Source organism: Homalodisca vitripennis, chromosome 6, assembly GCF_021130785.1.
Source record: "Homalodisca vitripennis isolate AUS2020 chromosome 6, UT_GWSS_2.1, whole genome shotgun sequence".
Lineage (NCBI taxonomy): Eukaryota > Metazoa > Arthropoda > Insecta > Hemiptera > Cicadellidae > Homalodisca > Homalodisca vitripennis.
This window is the reverse complement of record NC_060212.1, coordinates 134046179-134054677: the sequence shown is the minus strand read 5'-3', so window position 1 is coordinate 134054677 and position 8499 is coordinate 134046179. Positions and strand designations below refer to the sequence as shown.

General features: G+C 33.7%; 1 long non-coding RNA gene across 1 annotated transcript; it reads left to right on the top strand.

Moving 5' to 3' along the window:
- Window positions 1-3463: 3463 nt before the first annotated feature.
- LOC124364937 lies at window positions 3464-6666 on the top strand. Its single transcript, XR_006922679.1, has 2 exons — window positions 3464-3654; window positions 6467-6666. It is a non-coding gene; the product is annotated as an uncharacterized LOC124364937 (long non-coding RNA).
- Window positions 6667-8499: the final 1833 nt, after the last annotated feature.

Sequence of the window (8499 nt, the reverse complement as noted above, 5' to 3'; positions counted from 1 at the left end):
TAAAGCTTTGTAACTAAATATCAGTAACGAACGAATCAGATATTACATTGTACAATAACTTCAATATAAGATGTATGTCTTTAACCACAGATTTAGGATTGTTGTTAAATGTGTCATACTGATTGGAACGTGTAATCACAGATTAAAGAACTGTACTTGTAGTTCTTGGTTCTACAACTCTATTCCTTTCGATGATAACGATATATTTTTGTACAATTTGTTATAGTGTAGTTGAGGTTACGAAAATGAGTAATATGTATTACTTGATCGCTGCGAACACTAACCAAGAGTGCGAAAATATAAAAAAGTCCCTCTTACAAACATTGTTTGGCTTTACTAAGTACATATTTTATATATATATATATATATATATATATATATATATATTTTATATATATTTTTAATATTCAAGAAGACCTCTAACATCTGTTCTGAAAATTAAATGATCGAGAGGGAAATCAAACATGCGTCCACGGAAAAGTACCCCTTAACTGCCTCAAAAACGTTCTTCTGGGCAGAAACCAGCACAATTTGGTATTTTTGTAATAGTTACAGACTTATTCACGATAAATAAATTGTGTAACTTAATAAACAAATGAAATTATATTAACACTTAGAATTAAGAATTAAGTAATTGTAAAGTTAGTATACAGCTTCAATACTCATTCAGACATGTTCACTTGATCAGCATTAATTTGCAAGATGAGACAACGTGCCATCCTACCGTTCCAACTTTCTAGGTCAAATTATAATTATTTACAGAATAAATACAGAATTCTTGACCTCGTTTTTTTATTTCAGACTCATGTTGAATAGAGTAATTCTGTATTAATCAATACTGTTATTAAATATCGTTAACTAATATTATGTTACTTGACATTCCAGGATGAAACGGTTATATTATCCTTAGCCATATTAAAGTGTTATAACACCTACAAGAGTCCTTCTAGAATTTGAGTCGTTTTCTGATCCAAGAAAGAACTTTATTGATTTGAGGGCACTAGTTCGGGAAAATGTTACAGTCGTTTCAGTAAAGAATCTCTTTATGTTCTGTCGGCTCCTCCCATACTCTGATCTATCAGTTTATTGAACCTCTACTACATACTATTTTGCTCGGGTGCTTCGGAAGCCGTAACGTAGCATTCCTTTAAAACATTATTTATATCTTTCTGTCATCTGAACTTTGAATCCAAAATCAATAGGATTCTAATAGGACCTATGCCCAAAGGGCATAGGTCCTAAGTTTAAGCCTCTAGGATCTTTCTATAATGAGTATTGCACGTCCGGACAGGCAACGACAAGACCTTAAGAATGGCGGTTCTTTAATGACAACTATGCAAGATACAGCTATTGAAAAAACTGTTATTGTGATTACTGCATGTAATCATTAACGCTTACAATGATTAATGTAACCAGATATTATTTTTATATTTTACCAATTCTTACACAAGTGTACATTTTACAACTTCTCTTTGTTATTTTCAAATTTTTGTGAAAATAGGAATGGTTTATTTCTAATGGGCCTAATGACTGGCTTATGACTAAATTCGAATGTTAATTTACATGTCCCATGACACTTAAACGCTAATGCTGAGTCATATTACAATCAGTGATTTTGGACGTCTGATTATTTAAACATATAAACTAACACATCATTGTTGATAAAGCTTCACTTTGCCGCGTGGGACTTTGGCAAGTAATGAGTAATTACAATAACATAATGAATATACGAGTGAATACGACGACTAATGCCGTAATTTCCTACTGATTCAAACCAACCGTAGGACAATTGTAGTAATTATACATGATTCGGATAGGGATGTTTGCTACCAATGACAAGTTTCAAAATGGCAGTAGTTCGCATATGTTCAAAATGTTTATCTTGATCATTATTTCAAAATACAGACCAACGATAAACCGCTTGTAACAACAAATGTACTTTCATACTCTTCGTTAAGATTGACGGCCGTTCAATATTTTCCAAAGAAATGGTTATATGCCAGTTAGTAGGCACAGGAGAGCAATTTCAAACCGTTTATATTATTCAAAATTACTTGTATTTTTTAAAGAACCATGCTTTAAAGTAAAGGTCAGTATTTCGGTTATTTGGCATTACAGATAAAAACAAAAAAGTGCTTTATTTTTCTTCGGCCATTAAAAAAAAATACGATAGTAATACAACGTTTAGAAATAATTTCTAACTGATTACAAATAAGCCAAGTCGAAGTTTAAAAAAACATAGAATCACTTATAAGCTTGTGACTTTTAAATCTCTGGACATTCCAGGATCATGGAAGTTCTAAAGATTTTTTAAGTACTGCAAAAAACTCATTTAACCATGTTTGTACAAACATTAAACTAATATATGTAACGTATTGTCAATTAGGTAATTCGAGATGACAGCTACATACAAAATCTAATTTTCTTCTGGCTGCTCCGGAAGAGACATTTCCTTTCTTCAATGTTTTTCCTTCCCGTGTTTTGTAAGAGCATAAGAATAATGCATTTCGTTACACACTTTACATAGAAAACTAATGCATCCTGCCTGTTGTCTGATCAGGTTATGTACTTCAGATAAATAATTGAAGATGTATAATGACACGGTGGCTACCAAACATTCCTTAGATGTTAAGGCACAAACATACTGCAGATTAAAACATTTTTGTTAAACTGTTTTTGTAAAATAAGTAAAATAATTTTTAAACGTTAAAACTAATCTGCGGTACTTTAGCAGTGTAAATTATTTTAACAAACTAAAACTTCTAAGCTGTTTTTCCATAATATCCAAGGCATTTTGGGATGAAATTATTCAAATAATTTTACAGATATACTTGTAACGTTCAAAATTTCAAATCAATAGTACTCTTTAAACTACCTCTTCTATTTGCCACCAGTGAGAAAATTATTGGAAACCGTTAATCAAGAGATAAGTAACTTGGATTCTTATTTTTATTGACTTTTCTACCCTATCATTCCATATAAAATGAGAAAGTAAGAATGGCTCAAATAATTTGTGGACAATTTTAAACAAGAGTAGAAAATATTAAAACAAGGCATTAATATAACTTAATTTTATCTGCTTATCAAACCTGTTTACGTGTTTGATAAAAAATTAATAATGCTTTCAGCCTGTATTTGGAATAGCTTGCGATTATATTTTGATGGTAAATATAAGTTTAACTATTATTAAATTACTAATGAGGCCTCCAAATAGAAAAAAATGCTTTAACTAGTGGATTTAAACTTTTAACATAATATAAATCATTTAAGTAAATTTAAATAGTCCAAAATGACATTGACGGTACATATTTATCTGTCTTTAAATCAGTGTTATGTGTTGATTATAGGTCGTTATTGAATGGAAACAATAGTGATCATTGTTCTGTGTCAGCGTTCAATGAGATACTATTAAAATTATAACTCTACGCTGTATTCTATCAATTTCAATTCAACTACCGTGTAAGTCGCTGACAATGGCTTCCGATAAGTGAAAGGTAAATTGTTACAATGCAGAATAGACCATTTTCAGTACATCTTGTCCTAATGAAGGTTTAAGATCTCATTAATATGTATAAACTAGTTACGTTCCTTGTTATATTATTGACTGTTATTGAGCTAATGGACTGCCTTCGCTGCTCTAGTTTGGGTCAAAAAGTAAGTTCTAGTCATTCGAGTGTGGTATGATGAAACGTTTGTTAGTAAGTTATTTCAGCAGGGATAATTTATGAAATGATTTATATTTCATTTGATGAGGCATTATAGCAGCCAGGAATATAAATATGAACGATGGAAAATTAAAATAAATGTCTATTTGATTTATTAATGAAGGAAAATATGCACATGATTTAAAAGGCTTAATTATTTATTTTAAAAATACCTTAATGTTGTAAATCCAGTGCTGCTTATCTTACAGGGATATATGATCTCGTGTAGAAAATATGATACATCATTATTAAGTAGTTAGTTACAAAAACTTTAAAATTCTTTGGATCACGATTTTTAAAAGCAAGGATGTAATTTAATTTCATGGTCTTAAAATCCCGTATGGAAAAAGAGTATGAAGATATGTTAAGTAAAAATTAGTGCATTCTAAAACTGTAAAATAATTCAGTTAGATATATTCTCATGAAATGGTTAAGAATTTTATTGGGACATACATTGCACTAAAAATAGTATTTGAAAATTTAGCATGCTTCTTTGAATAAAATAAGTGTAAATTATTGCTGAACTTTCAATAATATGTTACTTTTCAAGCATGTCAACCTTTTTTAATGACCATATTATCTTCATGTAATACAATTTCCTCGATTTGTAATGCTTTATGTGATAAAGCTATAGAAAAGCTACTTTCCAATAATGTCTTTCTATCCCTATATATACTGGTGTGTTAACGAGTAACCCGACAAAGTGGGGTTTGCAGTTTCCTCTCCTCAAAATAATGAAAAACGTTCGTATAAACATTTGTCCGGATAAATTGGATAAAATACGTCCCACACCTTAAATAAGACCATTATCTCAGATATCAGACAAAATATGCAGAATTATTCTCGAAAAACATTCTTTGTTTAGATTTAAGGTCCATTAAATTGAAAATAAACACGCAAACTTTTCAACCAAAACTTATACAGATTTAAATTCTGGAAATGTAGATTAGTCAAATAAATAACAAACAAACAAAAGTCCAAAAATTCAATTTTTAATTTAATCAAAATATGTATGCCCCACACCTTAAATAACACCATTATCTGAGATATCAGACAAAATATGCAGAATTAGTCTCGAAAAACATTCTTTGTTTAGATTTAAGGTCCATTAAATCGAAAACAAACACGCAAACTTTTCAAACAAAACTTATACAGATATAAATTCTGAAGATGTAGAATAGTCAAATAAATAATAAACAAACAAAAGTCCAAAAATTCAATTTTTAATTTAATCAAAATACGACAAATAAGACATACAATGCAATGTATGTTTATTTAATGAACGTTCTTCGTACAAACAAAACATTTTAATTGCTGAATCTTCTATTCCTATTTTCATACCACGCCTCTCGTTTAGGAACTGGCACATTTAGTGAACAGACTTTAACATCAAAGCTGTAGGTTTCAGTCAGTTTTAAAGTATTTTACTTCTCAACGAAATATTTGGAATGGGCCAGTTTTTTTCTACAATTGGTGTGAGGATGCCCATGAGGGCTGTGCTTATTTCTCTCCACGAAATTAATTAATTAATTATTCCGAAAATTAAATATTGGTCGAAGAGAAATGCCCGATTTGTGAATTATAGCAAGGGCCCACATTTGGGGACTTTGTAATGATAAAATGTTAATTTTGATATGACTTTGTCTGAAATATGTTCTTTATATTGGTGAAGAGTTTATTATGAAGAGACTACTATGTGTTCAAAATGCATCATATGGAACATTATCTAGCATAGTATATTTGCCCGCATTCACCGTACTTTTCTCTTTGTACTTTACTGTGTCTAGTACAACGGTAGCGTTCCCTTTGTCGGAAGGTAAGATTTTTACTGTATAACACAACTTTCCTTAGGATCGACACAGTCCTGAGCTCCTCCTTATTAAGACTGAGTTTTGTGCGAGAAATTTGTTCAGTAAGAGGTTGCCTCGCACCGAAATCGGTCATCCTGTTCCTCAGATAGCTGGGAAACAGCCGACTCCATTCTTATCACAGAATCCAGATCTTTCACTGATCTTTCCAGGGCCAAAGAAAATTAAATCCTTTGGATAAAACAGCAGTTTCTGTTTGTCTCCGTACCCTAGATGACAGATGTTTTTATCTCTGTGTGAAACATAATTTTATTGTTGAAAGGACATTTTTGTTGCTCTGTGATTTTTGAGTATAGAGATTTCCTTTTTCTTATCTGAATCTGAACAACTTTTACATCAATTTTGAATGCTCTGAAGAACGTTGTTGAATTCGCTGGTAATTAATTTTTTGAGTTTTTTTTTCAACCTCAATATTTTTTGAGGATGTTTTCTCCCGGTGGTTAGAAGCAATTATTTCATTAAGTAAGGATTTATACACACAAATGATATTTTACTGGCTTTATTGCTGAAAAAATATTCCCTATTAAACCTTATTCTGCCCGATCTCAAGGATCCCTTGCATGTGCGAGGACCTTATAAAACAGAATATGGAACGTCCATACCTAATGTATATAGGACACAGGAACAAATAGGAAGTATATAGCAAAATAATTATTATATTTTATTTCTCAATGCCTCATGAAGTTTTTTTGTTTGCTTACAATGCTAATAGTTTATAAATACTAATAGGAGTTAGACAATCGAATTAAAAATTCAACGGACTATTAAAACAATTTATTGAGCTTGCAGTAAAATTAAGTACTTAATTTAATTTAATTTAAATTAATTAATTACATAGCTTAAGAGAAAGGCTATTAAAAATGTAATGCACATATGCGGTGTTGTCTGTTTCAGTGTGGTCAAGCGTTTTCACGCACTGTGTTCTGTTGCTCGAGATATTATTGCAGTTTAAAACCCTACGAGAAGACCGGAGTGTGCCTATGGCGGTAGGTAAAAAAAAACAGCGGCCACTCTACTGTTCATTACACTACAGAATTAATTAACTTAACCTATTCTAAAATGTAAGAACATTAAAATATTATTTATAAGCCAAAGTTTTTGTATCAAATTGTTAAACCCAAACCTTAAAATTAACCTGAAACATCTTTATATTCAAACTTAAAAAATCACGATGCTAGGTGTATACTCTCCATTTGAGTATATTCATCAATAATCCAAAGCAATTCCACAAAAAAGCCTACAAAAATTATAGAATTATAGAAAATTAAAAATTAGTACGTGTTAGACAAATAAGTGGTAAAACGACAATAAGATTTCGGATATTTTCAATTGCTTAATATTGAAAAAAGTATAACACTACATTTCAAGGCCTGCAATCTAGCCACTTCTTGATGTATTGTGATCCTAAGAAACTAAACAATGTGGCTATAAACCGCCACTCAAATAAACTCAAGTGATATTAAACACAAGTGATATTACTGTAAAAGAGCCAAAAGCACAAAAAAGTCACACCCGGCCTGACGATTTGCATGAGATCGGACCTGAGAGAATGAACCAAAGCTATGTCACTGCACTGGAGCCGAGAGCACAAACACGTCTCGCCCAAACCGACGAACTGCATGACATCAGACCAGAGATAATGAACCAAAGCTATGTCACTGCACTGGAGCCGAGAGCACAAACACGTCTCGCCCAAACCGACGAACCGCATGACATCAGACCAGAGATAATGAACCAAAGCTATGTCACTGCACTGGAGCCGAGAGCACAAACACGTCTCGCCCAAACCGACGAACTGCATGATATCAGACCAGAGATAATGAACCAAAGCTATGTCACTGCACTGGAGCCGAGAGCACAAACACGTCTCGCTCAAATTGAACGAACTGCATGATATCAGACCAGAGATAATGAACCAAAGCTACGACACTGCACTGGAGCCGAGAGCACAAATACGTCTCGCCCAAACTGAACGAACTGCATGAGATCAGACCAGAGAGAATGAACCAAAGCCTATGTCATTGCACTAGGAGCCGAGAGCACAAACACGTCTCGCTCAAAATTGACGAACTGCATGATATCAGACCAGAGATAATGAACCAAAGCTATGACACTGCACTGGAGCCGAGAGCACAAACACGTCTCTCGCAAAAAACCGACGAACTGCATGAGATCAGACCAGAGATAATGAACCAAAGCTATGTCACTGCACTGGAGCGGAGAGCACAAAACGTCTCGCCCAAACTAACGAACCGCATGACATCAGACCAGAGATAATGAACCAAAGCTATGTCACTGCACTGGCACTGGAGCCGAGAGCACAAACACGTCTCGCCCAAACCGACGAACTGCATGATATCAGACCAGAGATAATGAACCAAAGCTATGTCACTGCACTGGAGCCGAGAGCACAAAACACGTCTCGCTCAAATTGACGAACTGCATGATATCAGACCAGAGATAATGAACCAAAGCTATGACACTGCACTGGAGCCGAGAGCACAAATACGTCTCGCCCAAACTGACGAACTGCATGAGATCAGACCAGAGAGAATGAACCAAAGCTATGTCATTGCACTAGGAGCCGAGAGCACAAACACGTCTCGCTCAAATTGACGAACTGCATGATATCAGACCAGAGATAATGAACCAAAAGCTATGACACTGCACTGGAGCCGAGAGCACAAACACGTCTCTCGCAAAAACCGACGAACTGCATGAGATCAGACCAGAGATAATGAACCAAAGCTATGTCACTGCACTGGAGCGGAGAGCACAAACAGTCTCTCGCCCAAACCGACGAACTCATGATATCAGACCTGAGAGAATGAACCAAAGCTATTTCACTGCACTGGAGCCGAGAGCACAAACACGTCTCGCCCCAAACCGACGAACTGCATGATATCAGACCAGAGATAATGAACCAA